This window comes from Wolffia australiana, chromosome 15 (assembly GCF_029677425.1).
Source record: "Wolffia australiana isolate 7733 chromosome 15, ASM2967742v1".
NCBI classification, from domain to species: domain Eukaryota; kingdom Viridiplantae; phylum Streptophyta; class Magnoliopsida; order Alismatales; family Araceae; genus Wolffia; species Wolffia australiana.
The window spans coordinates 6,754,333-6,768,197 of record NC_135849.1 but is presented as its reverse complement, the minus strand read 5'-3'; positions in this window follow the sequence as shown (position 1 = coordinate 6,768,197).

Below are 13,865 nucleotides of genomic sequence, written 5' to 3'. Positions count from 1 at the left end.
TAAATTGATTGAGTAAATATCAGATAAGACCCAATCACGTGGACATGTTGTCTCTATTTTTTATTGTTTACAATATCTGAATCTATTTTAAAAGACAGACACTAAATTATGAACTTTTTTCGTGAGCGCCGATGGGGAAGAATGGGTAAAAAATGCATGATGATTAAATCATTACAATGGAGGGTGATTCTCCACTCAATATATATTCCATCAGGATATATGATGTGATATATTTAACTGTATAAAATTCATTATATCTTGATTTATCCTGTTATTTAATTTTTTAAATAAAAATTCATTTAAATTCATGGATGTTCACTTTGTTACCTTGGAAATCCGAAGATGAAGGTTTGGATCTTTCAATTGGAATAGAGAAACTTCTTTAAGCCACTTTATTGATTATTTGCAATTCCTTGAATTGAGCAGGATGAATGTACAGCCCAGTGGGAAAAGGTAAAAAAAAGGAGACTATCCATTAATATAATGAAAAAGGTGATCAAAATTCTTTAAGGTTCATGATAAAATTAATATTTTATACTTCATAATTGAATCATCAATACTCCTTTAGAAATGGAGATACATCTAACACATAATGAGACCAATAAGAGATAATAGTTTTGCATGAGTTTAGGATTTATGGAAGATGACACTAATGATGGAAATATATGTGGCCGACAAACCAATCACACATTCCATATCTCGTTCCATGTTAATTAATATAATATATTCATTATAGTGCACATGTGATGCTTATAATGAAATAGATGACTTGACTTAGTGAATTATGTAAGATCCATGAATACATTAGTCCTTAAGCATGTGTTCTAAATATTCCTATTCTAATCATACACGGGAAGAACATCAGAGTATCCTGATAGAATATCACTATCTCACTTCACTCATATGATGAGTATGGCGGGTCCCGTAGCCATTAGTGTGGAGATACTAAGGATAGATGGTGGATGCCCTTTAATGGAAAGATTTCACTGGATTGATCCATATGAATGCCTGAATGGTATTATACCAAACTGTTAATCAGGTTGATTCACATCATTGTTGTGTAAGTGGTCCATAGATCTAAGACATCAAGACGTCTTGTGGATGGGAAATTTTACTTTGCCTATAACCTAGGAGTCCCTAATCATGGGGTTATAAATACTATTACTTCAGGAGCATCAAGAAGTTCACAAAGATGATTGAGTCATGAAGATGAGATCATCCACCCTCGTGTATAAGAGTTAACAGCTCAAGGAAGATGATGCGATTAAATCCTTGGCCAAGGCAATAAAATATTAGAGAAGAGTTCTTAGATGATTTCTGAATGCATCAGTGCTAACTCGAATGAATGATGAGGGTTAGACTGTTCTCCATACCCTAAGTCATCCAAGGGGTGTCAAGTGGATGAGGGACTATACGTACATGGTAGCCGATGACGAACATGTTCAATGAGTGAGACGATATACACTCCTTTGTATCTTCTAGAGCACGAGGTGTAGCTTGGCACCCCACGTGTTTGAGACAACTTTTCAATTGGTTCAATCGATCCAACTTTTATTAATCTATATGGTGATATAGTTAATTAACTTGGAAGGATAATAAAGGTTATTGGGCCACTGGAGTCATTAATTAGACTGATACATGGGCCTAGAGGGTCACATCAAAACAATCTTTTGGACGTCAGAAGATATACTTAAGTTTTGGGGTTTTTAATAAAAAAATACTGACTTAGTGAACTAAATTCACCCATACCAGAATTGTTCATTGGCCTTTCCCTTCTTCTCTCTTATCCCCACAACCCCTCTCCACTCCCGATGCGATTAGGATGACATAGCGACGATGACGGAGATTGAACGGGGCTCATCAATGAGGAGGAGATTCCACATGCCTAGGATCGCATGTATACTTCTAGAGGCTGCACAGTTGAGCAGCTCAATTTGTCTCGCTCCCAGATCCAAGCAATCACGGATCTGTATAAAGGTTCTTCGTTTCATGGTATTATCGATACCATATGATTTCTCTTAAGTCTTCCGCTACGGATCATTTTGATTTCTTTATCCATGTTAAAGCCTCTAGAACCCAACAAAATTCAGATTAAGTATTTCTCCAGCTCTTGGTGAAAGTAGAACGTTGATAAAGGAACATATTCATACATCCTAACCATCACTTGAGAAGTATCCTAGAGAACTAAAGACCAATATTCAATCTCCTTTCCTCCAATCCAAAAAATTTTTTTATCATCATTCTAGCATCCGCTATCTAGGTGAAATAGTGATTTTGAGGACCCCTTCTTTTGCATGTTTCTGCATAGAATTAAGCAGAAGAGTGGGTTCTGAGCTTCTTGAGGAGTAAAGTTTTGGAAACATCAGTCTAGATTCGTGGTAACTAAGGTTTGTGCACCTCCATTCTTCGGAATAATAATACATGGCTAACCAGTTTCTTTAGTGTTAAGATCACCAACTACACCCATCACCAATGCTGAACTACAATTCCATCTCTCTCCACAACTATCACCTTTCCTTCTGGTTATAACTGCTACTCCACCAATCTCTGCTACTCTACCTGTCCTATTTGCTTTTACCACATGAACACAGAGCCTCAATTCCTATCGTCATGTGCTTGTTGTTCCTCTGCCACTGATGTAGTGCATCCCTTGTGTGATAGCTTCTGCCATTATGCACGATTGCCACATCGTAAATCCTTCTCGCTTCTGCAATTGCCGTCGCTACTGTGGTGGAACCACCGCTACTGCCACTGTATGCAAATTCTTTAAGCCCCTACCACTATAGTCACTTCCACAACAGGAATGTTGTTGCTACTACAAGTCGCCATGCACTACAACCAGCGCAAACCATTTATATGACTCACTACACATCCTCGGCCTCTGTTGGAAAAACTATGCCATCGGGTGCTGCCATTACCATTTCATAAAACATTCCCATTACTATTTCTATGTGCTTCCTATTGCTACCAATTGTGCCTGCCAATATTACCTCCGATGTTGGGCTTGTCTCTACATCAGCTATTGCATGTGATGCAACGTGTGCTACCAAATCAACTAAAAAAAATTGCCAATCACTGGGCATGTATGTTTTTCATTATTTCTAGTTTCAATAATATGCGAAAACTTCAAAAAATAGTTTTCATTATGTACATACAGAAATTATAACTATGTTACAAATCATTGGACTTATTTCCTTTGCAATCCACTTCAGAAACATTTTCTCCATACGGAATTTTTTTCTAAACTTTCGAGAAACATATATTTTACCCCTAAATTGATTTAATTAAAGATGTTATAAAATATATACAAACAATTTTATGATTTTATTCCTTATAAATGAGGATACTTTATCTTTTAGTTGTAAATGAATATTTATTTCAAGGTTGCACATCCTTCTTAGCATCATACGTAATGTTGATACTAAATAACCCACTCATTATTTTGGAGTTTTCAAAACTGCTGAATGCCTCGAATGGTACCATCTTCTCAGTATCTTTAAGGATCACCACTTCTTCATCTTTGTTGGTAGTTTATATATCAATTTTTTAAAAATACCTTACCAAAATTATTGGCAGTTTCTTAAAGTTTCCAATTTATAATATAAACGGTCTGATTAGGTGAAACACCCGTGATATAAATAATCACATTCTAAATTGGATCAATATTATCTCTCTCTGTCCCTCACAAAAATTATTGAGTATTTGAAATGGATTACCCTATTGTATTGTATCAATTTAGTCATGATCAATCCAAGGTCTATAAAAACAATGGGGGTTTGATGTCATTCTTATTTCTCATTGAACCATCATCTTTGATGCTCTACCCTTATGAAGTATTTTTTGGTATCTGTAGGCCTTGATATGGATGAATACATCAAAATATTCCAAAGCATAAGACTTGAACAGAATCAAACAAAATCATTAAAACTATGAAACGAAGTACCTTTACACGGATCGCATCTGTGATTTCTTGGATCCTTGAGCGAGCCTAGACGAGCTACTCAAATGTCTAGCCTCTAGATGTATCCATGCGATCCGTGGCTCGTCAAATCTCCTCCTTCTCATTAACGAGCATCGTTCTACGTCCATCGTCGTCGTTACGTCGTTCCAATCGCATCGGGCATGGAGAGGGGGTGTGGGGAGAGGGCAGAAAAAGGGGAAGGCCCCTGAAGAATTCTGGCCTGGGTGAATTTCGTTTAGGGCCTTTCCCTATTTTTACTAAGTGGGTATTTTTCATAAAACACCTAAAACTTAAGCATATCTTCCGACGTCCAAAAGACCGTTTGCGTGTTACCCTCTAGGCCCATGTATCGGTCTAGTTAATTTCTCTAGTGGCCTAATAACCTTTATTGACCTTCCAAATTAATTAACTATATCATCATATATAGTAATTAATGTCGGATCGATTTAACCCAATCGATAAGTTGAGTCTCCAACACGTGGGGTGCCAAGTTACACCTCTTGCTCTAGAAGATACAAATGAGTGTTTATTGACTCACTGATAGAATCTATTCATCATTGGTTACCATGTACGTACAATCCCTCATCCACTTGACGCTTCTTGAATGACTTAGGGTATGGTCAACTGTCAAACCCTAATCGGTCATCCGCGTTAGTACTGATGCATTCAGAAATCATTGGAGAACTCTTCTCCGATATTTCACTGCCTTGGCCAAGGACTTCATCACATTGGTGTCCTTGAGCTATCACCTCTTATATCAAGGGTGGACAATCCCATTTTGACCTCTCAATTTTCTTCTTGAACTTCTTGATGTACTCGAACTATGACCGTTTAGAATCCCATGATTAGAGACTCATTGGCCATAGTCAAAGTACAACTGTCGGCCCACAAGATATCTTTGGTGTCTCAAGTCTAAGGACCACTTACAAAATCGTGACTTGAATCGACCTGATTGACAGTTTGGTATAAAACCATTCAGGGATTCGTATGGATCAATTCAGTGAACTCTTTGCACTAAATAGCACCTACTATCTATCCTTACTGTCTCCACACTAATGGCTACGGGATCGGCCATACTCATCATATGAGTGAGGCTAGATAGTGCTATTCTATACGGATACTTCGATGTCATTCTCGCGTTTCCTTCAAATAGGAATATTTAGAACACATGCTTAAAGACTAGTGATCTCCGTATTACGATCTCATCATAATTCACTAAGTCTGATCATGTACTCATGGACTTCATTATAAGCATCACACGTGCATCATAATGAATATGTTCTACCAATGAACATCGAACGAGATGTGGAATGTGTGATTGGCTTGCTGGCCACATATATTTCCATCAGTATTTTCACCTGAGATTTTTAAAATAATACTTGGTGTATAGGTTAGGTTGCCTATAATATTCAACCCCTAAGTTTGGACATACTATTCTTCATGCATGTTACCATGTCTATAGGAATGAACTTTTATCAATGTCTTATTCAAGGGTATTTCCATCATTTCATATCATGGGCCTCTTGTTATTCTCTGTAAAATGTACAATAAGGCATCGAAGTATTTACATAAATTATAGGCATTGGAATCATCTAAGAAGGAGGTTGGTAAAAATATATGACCTTCTTCCCTTATCTATATTTATCATTATGATTTAAACTGGCTGTAGAATATAACTTGATCACTCTAGTCATGATTTTTTTCATTATTTTACATAATTATCTCTTCCTTTTATCCAATATTTGATCCTATCTACGTCCTTTTGATCAAAGTTGTCTAATGATGCATACGTTCTGAAGGACAATTATGTTTTGTTCAGAAGCAAAGTTCCTTTGTGCATTAAATGGCTCGGGTGTCTGGATCAAACAATGAAATGGATGATGGTAGAACTTATTATAGTTAAATTTAAAATGCAAATTCCAAGAGGAGATAAAACCTAAGAAATAGTTCTACTATTTACATCTTTTTTATGACCAGAGTTGATGTTAATTTATGGCCAGATAAGAACTCGGACCTTTATTTAGTAATATAATGACTATCATTTATATAATTTAAATCATTAAACTTAGGAACACAAAAGCATATCAGATGATCCAGAACTTGGAATGAGCTGAAATTTTAAGGGTAGCTTCGTCTTTATGTCCTCTATCCATCCATACCGTTGGATCTATCAATTGAGCCCTCGATATTTGTAAACCACATGTTTAAGCTCACTTCCTCTTAGAGAGGCAGATTGAAAGAAAGTGAAGCTTTGAAGGTCCATCAATTATTTCTTAGTGTCTTTGGTGCTTGGAGAGGTTCAACAGAGAAGTGGGGAGGATGATCTTCATCAAAAAGATACCTCGATCCTAGCAGAATATAGGGATCTAAGGTTAGCCTTTTGCCTTGCATTGAGTGATCTTCAACATATAGGTAGTTTATTTATCTTCATCATCCATCATCTTCATGTATCATCTGCATCCATCAGTATCACTTATCCACCTTCATCCTCACCGATCATCTTCCCTATCCATCCTCATCTATTTTTCATTTCACGTGTCCCCTACTCCATTACAATCTCGTCACATCCCTCTATCCTTCCCATTTAAGCAAACACTTTTCACTACATCTCCCGTTTCACTCACCCTTCTACCTTATTTTCACTACCTCAATCCACGATCTTTGTCCCATAAGTCTACATTATAAATTGATATTACACGAGTCAGAATCGAGTGGCTTGTGCTACACCACAGGGTAATAGAAGATAAAATACGATGCGATAATAAGAAATGATACGAACAATTTAAATAAATCACGAGAAGTATGTCAGAAGACAGTTGGTCCGAGACGTAACCCAAATGATGAAACGGAGGGGGGCGGTCATGGCATGGCCAAGGCCCCAATCATCCGTGTAATCAGCTCGAGGGCCGTCGGAGTGGGGGACAATCTTCGTCCAAGAGCATCCACGCCGTCGACATGATCAAGTAGATCTTACGCCGTCAAAGAAAATTCACTTAACACAAGAACAATGGCTAGTCATATAAAGCATTTAAAACTCCCTCGGGGTGACGAGCAATGGGAGACTGACATTGAAAGAAATAACTGACACTGTAATGCAGAAGAGGGGCATGACTTGTGGCTTGGCATTAGAAAGTCTGTAGTAGATCACGGCAGATCTAGCGAAAGGCCCAATGAACTACTTCAAGAACACGAATTCAATAGATCATGCGCATCTTGACCACGTCTTGTGACCGAGAAGCGAGAATCACAAGAGCAGCAATGGGGCGAGACCATCGTTCACTTGGCTGACGACCAAGCGGTTAGTGAAGGACCCCAAGCTGAGCGAATAGAAGTCCTTGAGTTAAGAGTAGGGACACAAGGGCCCACTGAATTCTGAGGTAGAGTCAACGCTGTGAACCAGAGTGCAACAGAACAGTGTCGTCAGAATAGAATAGATAGAACTGAGTTTAATTCCATGATCGATAAGTAGAATCCCCACGATTAAAGGTTTGTTGTAGGTCAGAGATGAGTCCTAGGAGGGGTTGTAGCTAGTTTCAGACCAAGGTTGTTGATTGAAGCCGACACTGCAGAATTGCGAGGGCGCGACGACGATGGAAAATAAACTGAGATGGCCAATGAGAGGGATCGCACACGGGCACATCGGTTACCCACAATGATGATAAACCTACTGAAGATCGGTCCCCCATTCGAAGCTGATATAGGGAAGAATGTCGTACGCTGGAACGAAACAAGATCGGGCTGCAGCTATGTAGTCGAATGGGTCCTTTCCAGACGTTCACATCCACGGTGAAGCGGTTGTTTGACGGGGCTGATCAGACTTCAGATTATCGGTGAGTTGATGAAAATTGGGATCTTTGCAATGGCCGGTGAGGCAGAACATCCTCGCCAGAGATGGGACCCCGTGGTGCACTCTTCAAAGTTGACCTAATGTCGAACGTGGAATGATCTTCTCCAAGGAAAAGGTACAAAGGAACTATGAGGCAACAAAAGAGTAGATTTTTTTCTTTCAACAAAAGAAAACTGCTTCCTCCATGTTCACCCCCCCTCTCCTCATATAAAGGGGCTTATTGGGCTTCCCCTTAAAATGGTTCTTTAGGGGTAAAGAAGTCAAACATGGATTCATCCACCTAAAGGTGCAGACTACTTCAACCAATCAAGCAGAACAAATACGGGGGACGCCTATACACACGTGGGCGGGGGCCTCCCTACAATCCAAAGACGTAGATAAAAGACTAAAACAACACGAAGATGGAGCCTATACACGATGAAATGAGCCGCCATAAAACCACAAAGAGACATGACCAGAAGCAAAATGAATCGAATACGCCTTCTCAAATCTGATAGCGGAAATTCGGGTTCTTCACATCGGATGACTGAAGGAATTACATTCAGTTATCCATCATTAGTCATCAATCATTTGTCACTAGGATGATTGATGAGAGAAATGAGGGAGAGTGAGTGAGTGAGTGAGAGAGGGAGGGAACATAACAGAGAGACTCTGGTGAGATTTGGATAAAAAATAATGAAGAACAGAAGAAAAAGGGAACATCAGCAAATGGTGGTAGAAACTAGAAATGAAAGCTTTGGAATTCTCATAATGTGTGAAATTATAATTGAAATATAAGATGCTTGAATTTGAATAAACAGTCTTAATGTCTCAAATCTAAAAATTAAGCATTTTAAAAAAGATAATTTCAACGTGTATTTGTCAAATATCTTTTTATTTTTTACTTCATTTCGGTCGACCTAAATCAAATTAAAATAAGAAAACTAAAATTTTAAAGGTGTTCGTATTTAAAACCACATTTCCCAATATCTAAGTTGATTCTAGTTTAAACCTCACGGTAAAAAATTATCTCAGTTATATCTCAACATGATCACTCGTACTGTATCAAATCGTTCTTATTTTCATTGAGATATCAGCCACTCATTTTCTTCTACTTCTGTATTTACCTCTATTATTTCACATTCTATCTTAATATGTTCACTTTTAATTTATTAAAGCCTGTCTATTTATATTTTAATGGCAACATATCTATTTTTCAGTAGTTTTTTAAAAGTCTCCATCTCAATATAATGATAAAGTTCTCATATTTATTCTGAATTGTTATATGAAGTCTATTCTACGCTCTCATGCTATCTAATTTAAAATAAACAAACTTTTAGACTTATTCCAAATTTTTATATTTATTTCTCTATTCTTTAGTAGATTTTTTTAAGTTTCCATCTCAATATAATGATAAAGTATTCAGATTTATTCTTAATTACTATATACGTACACTATAAAGTAATTTCAACGCTCTCATGCTATCTAATTTAAATAAATTAACTTTTATATTTATTTCAACCGACAAAGTTTTATCGTATCAAGTAATAGCTTCAGTTTTATCAATTTGAATATCCATTCATGAAAGTACCTGATTTTTCCATAACAGTTTTCTTGTTTATACATGAAATCAACCAATTTGTAACTTTTGATGTCTATCTTTCAATACTAAGCAGGTGTAAACTTATTGATTGACTCAAAAAATCCTTATTTCTAATTTTGTTTCTACCAAAATTTAATGTGACCCCAACCAAAAGCTTTACTTATTCATAAGTTTAATATTATAATTTATTCTATCATGTTCTTATCTTTGATTATTTTACCCCAAAATTTTGTTTACTGTGTATGATTTAAGAAAAATACAGAATACTGTCGATCAGTATAAGAAATATATCAAGTAATTTAGTAAATGGGATCTCTTAAGCATCTGAAGTCGGTATGTTTGTCCATTTCCCAAGAGACATATGTTGACCACGTTCTGAAGCAGAGATAAATTGATCTTTGATTATATGATCAATTAGTCTTTCACTTGAATAATGAGAATTCAGTGGAATGGTCTTGTTTCAGTTTTAAGACAAGGAGAAGATTCGACCAATTCACAATGAATATTGGGCAGTCCATAATACAGAACTCGATCAGAGACATTGGACGTGGGCGCTCGTACCCCAGCCGTAAGGTAGATCAATAACATGTGCATCCGTCCCTGATTTCTATAAAGTTTTTAAGGGTCGATCTCCTCGGCAATGTAGGTAAGAATATAAAAATTTGGCATTTTAGCTGGATTTAATCAGATAATTACAAGATCACCTTCTTGGCATTTGTTATAGCGATGATCCATATCGGATCATTACTTGTAAATATCATTTTATAAGAGATATTTATAAAAGTTAATTTTTATAAATATCTTTTAAGATCGCCGGCGGTGGCATTGGTGACATTGCCCTCATCAAAACAACTTGTTTGCCCGAACTGGCCTGTTGGAGTGTACTAGCCAATAGGAGTTCAATTGTACATCAATGGCGATCCCTTTGGTCGAACGTGTGTTTTAGGGGAAAAGAGAAAAATAAAGAAATATACATTTCAGGGAAGAATGACTTAATCGATGCCCTCTGCATGGTGTCACCCAACACAAAAATAACAACTAAATCGGAATATATTGGAAAGGCCCGAGGGCCTTGGCTCTCAACGGTTTTACGAGTTGCCAGGATACAACAGCTTGGGGCAAGGAGTGTCATTTAATAATGCCAACAATTCTTCGAGTTCCGTAAGCCCTCCTTCCGAGTGAATATTCTCACTCTGAAAAATACTGTCCTATGGTCCTGCATCAAAGAAATATAAAAGATGATGAGAAATATAGTGATGCCCATGACGATGAAAATGATGATATGAGAAAGAAGATTAAGAGGGCCATATACACACCAGTCAAAGATGGGACTGACACGTCATGGGCCCAACTCTGCGGAATGATGTCTTCCAAGTCTGCACTTACACAAACAAGGTGAAGATGAGTGTAAGATGGTGAGGAAAAAGAAGAAAACCAAGAGGGTGATTAAAACACCTTCTTCCATTAGCGCGGCCTCAAGCAACGTCCAACCAATAAAATCATCTTCCGCTCCTACATCTAGCAAAATAAAAAACAAGACAATTGGTATAACGATGCCCATTATGATGCATATGACGATGAAATGGAAAGAATCAACGATAAGAGAGTTAGTGATGTGCGCACCGTTCACTGGTGCAGTTGGGATGCTTTCGGGGCCATTTATCTGGCCGCAGGGTCCCCCGGCCACTTCCTCAAGGGGCGGCGCAGGTGCCAAGTCAACCGTCTCATGGACTCGAGTGGTTTCAACGGTTGGCGGGGGGCTTTGGACAGAAGGGAACTCCATCTCGCCAATCTCTTGATTGTGGGGGATTGGAGAAGGAGTCATGTTGTCACCTTTCAAGGCGTTGCTCGGGCCAAGTTCATGGACCGTGCCCGAGGTGAGCATGGCTGCACTAATTCTGGAGGGTGGTTCATACGTGGCCGGGCCACTACTGAGCTCACAGTGGTTGTTAAGTCTAGGTCCCCCATCAAAAAGTCCATGATTTGAGGCAACAATAGCTGCCGATAGACCTCTCTAGTGTCCGGGTCGTTTAGAAAGACTTTGCACAAGACAAAGGAACCATCGGGTGATATAGAGGCACCTCGAGCTTGCGCTTCACCTTGCGTAAGAAAAATCAAAAGTTTTAAACCACTCTATTGTGAAAACCCCACACTGAGAATCAGATAGAGAGACCTAGAGAGACATAGAAAAATACAGCGATATTGAGAGATACATAAAGAAAGAAAGAAATCGAGAGAGAGAGAGAGAGAGGCAAAAAAAGAGATCGAGAGAGAAAAACAACTACAGCGAGAGTAAGTAAATCAAGAGAGAAAGAGAAAAAGAAAAGAGAGAGAACAAGAGATTGCTTGAGACAGAGAGAAAGAGAGACCGAGAGAGAAAAGAGATATGCGGAGAGTGAGAAAGAGCGAGAGAGCGAGAGAGAGATTGACGGAGAGAGGGAGAAAGGGTGACCGAGAGAGAGAGAGAGAAAGAGAGCGAAAGAAAGAATAACAGAGAGAGAGGGAGACACACAGAACGCGAGAGAGAAAAAGAGAGAGATTGTCTGCGAGAGGGATAAAAAGAGACCGAGAGAGAAAGGAGAGACCGGAAGAGAGGGAGAGAGAGAGACCGGGAGAGAGATAAAAAGAGAAAGATTGACAGAGAGATTGTCAAGGAACCTGGTGCACATGTCAATTCCGATGATGACGCAATTGCTGCTGACACAACCGAAGGTTCAAGAAGTCCCTCGAATAAATCAGGAAAATCTGCAGCCGCCAAAAGAGATACTTCGCCTAGTTCCCACGTTGCCAAGGCGGCGTCCTCGCAGACTCCCGAGACGGCGGTAAATATGGCATCTTCCCATATCGATGCTCCATTAAGATCTCAACCGCCCTAAGGCATCTTTGATCTTCTATAAGAAGAGACGAACTGTATCACGAAAATGCAAGGCAGCCTAATGGTAATACATCTTTCTATCCTTAATATTTTATCTCCTTCTTCATCCATCTTGTTCCTTCATCTCTCCTCAGAGAATACCAATTTCTATCATGGTATCAGAGCCACTGCCAGAGTCAACATTTGAAGCACTACATCGGAATGACAGAAGCACTCCAGATTCATCGTCTCTAGATGAGTCTTCAACAACTCAGAGAAGAATCGCCTCTCGCAAAAGTCCTACGAGGATCAAAGCTGCAATGGTACCTTCGGTGAAGTTCACAAGAGAAAATTAGGTAGTGTGGAAAAGTCAAGTAATTCCTACACTGAAGTCTCATCGACTCATGTCTCACATCGAAGCAGAACCGCATCCACAAGCTGAGGACCCCGAAGATGACTGGTGGTACTACAACCAACACGTCATGGGGTTTCTCCTATCATCCATGACAGAGAATGTCATAGGATGTGTCATCCAAGCTCCCACAGTAAAGGCCATATGGGACACATTGGCGAAGGACTTCTGATGTAGGACAGCTAACGAAAAAGGGCGACTGAGGGGATGGATACGACAACGACGGGTGAAGGGTGCTAGATGGGTTTGAATGGGAAGGATAAAACAGACCACATAAATCCACACGGACGAATTCGGAGTTTAAAACCGATGAAATACAGGTGGTGCAGCTCCGATCCTCGTCGAGGGGGGGAGTATTGTCTTCACCCACCGCGACGATGCCGAAGCACCAAAATCAATACCCGAATTCAAGTCACGATAGAAACACTCGAAGAGAATTTTAGGAAAATCCAAATCAAACAAATCTGGCGGCGGTGGAGACTTCTCGTGGAATACTAGACGAAGAACACTTCGACACCAAAGAGTTCAGGCGTACCTCGGCACCGTAGTGCGTGAAGAGGATGCGGAAAATTCTGACTGAGGCAAGACTGGGCGATTTCGGGCGTTGAGCGGCCCACTGGACGATGGGATCTGGGCATTCCGGGTGTTGTACGGCCCTGGCAGAGAGAGTGAGACCGATGAGTGCAGACACGGGCGAGACGGGCGCGCACAGACAGACAGGGCACGGGCCGCTCCTAGGGCAGTCCTGGGATATTTCTTTTTGGACGGCCCGGGGCAGGAGGCTTGGCTGGGCGGCCTGGCGGCCTTCGGGCGACCCTGGGTGAGCAGCTTGGGGTGGCCCTTGGGCGGCCCTGGACAGGCGGCCTAGGGATGGCCTGGGGCAGCCTTGGTAGCCCTAGTTGGGGCGGCCTGGGGCAGCCTTGGTAGCCCTGGTTGGGGCGGCCTGGGTAGCCATTTGGTGGCCCAAGCGGGCAGCCTGGTGGCGGCCTTGGGCGGCCCTTGGGCGGCCTCTTGACGAGCAGTCTGGGCAGCCCTAGGGTAGCCTTGGGGCGGCCCTTGGCGGGCAGCCTGGGCAGCCTGGGGCGGCCCTGGCAGGGGCGGCCTGGGCGGCACTTGGGCGGTCCCTTGACGGGCAGTCTGGGTGGCCCTTGGGCGGCCCTGGACAGGCGGCCTGGGGGTGGCTTGGGGCGGCCTTGGCAGCCCGGGTCG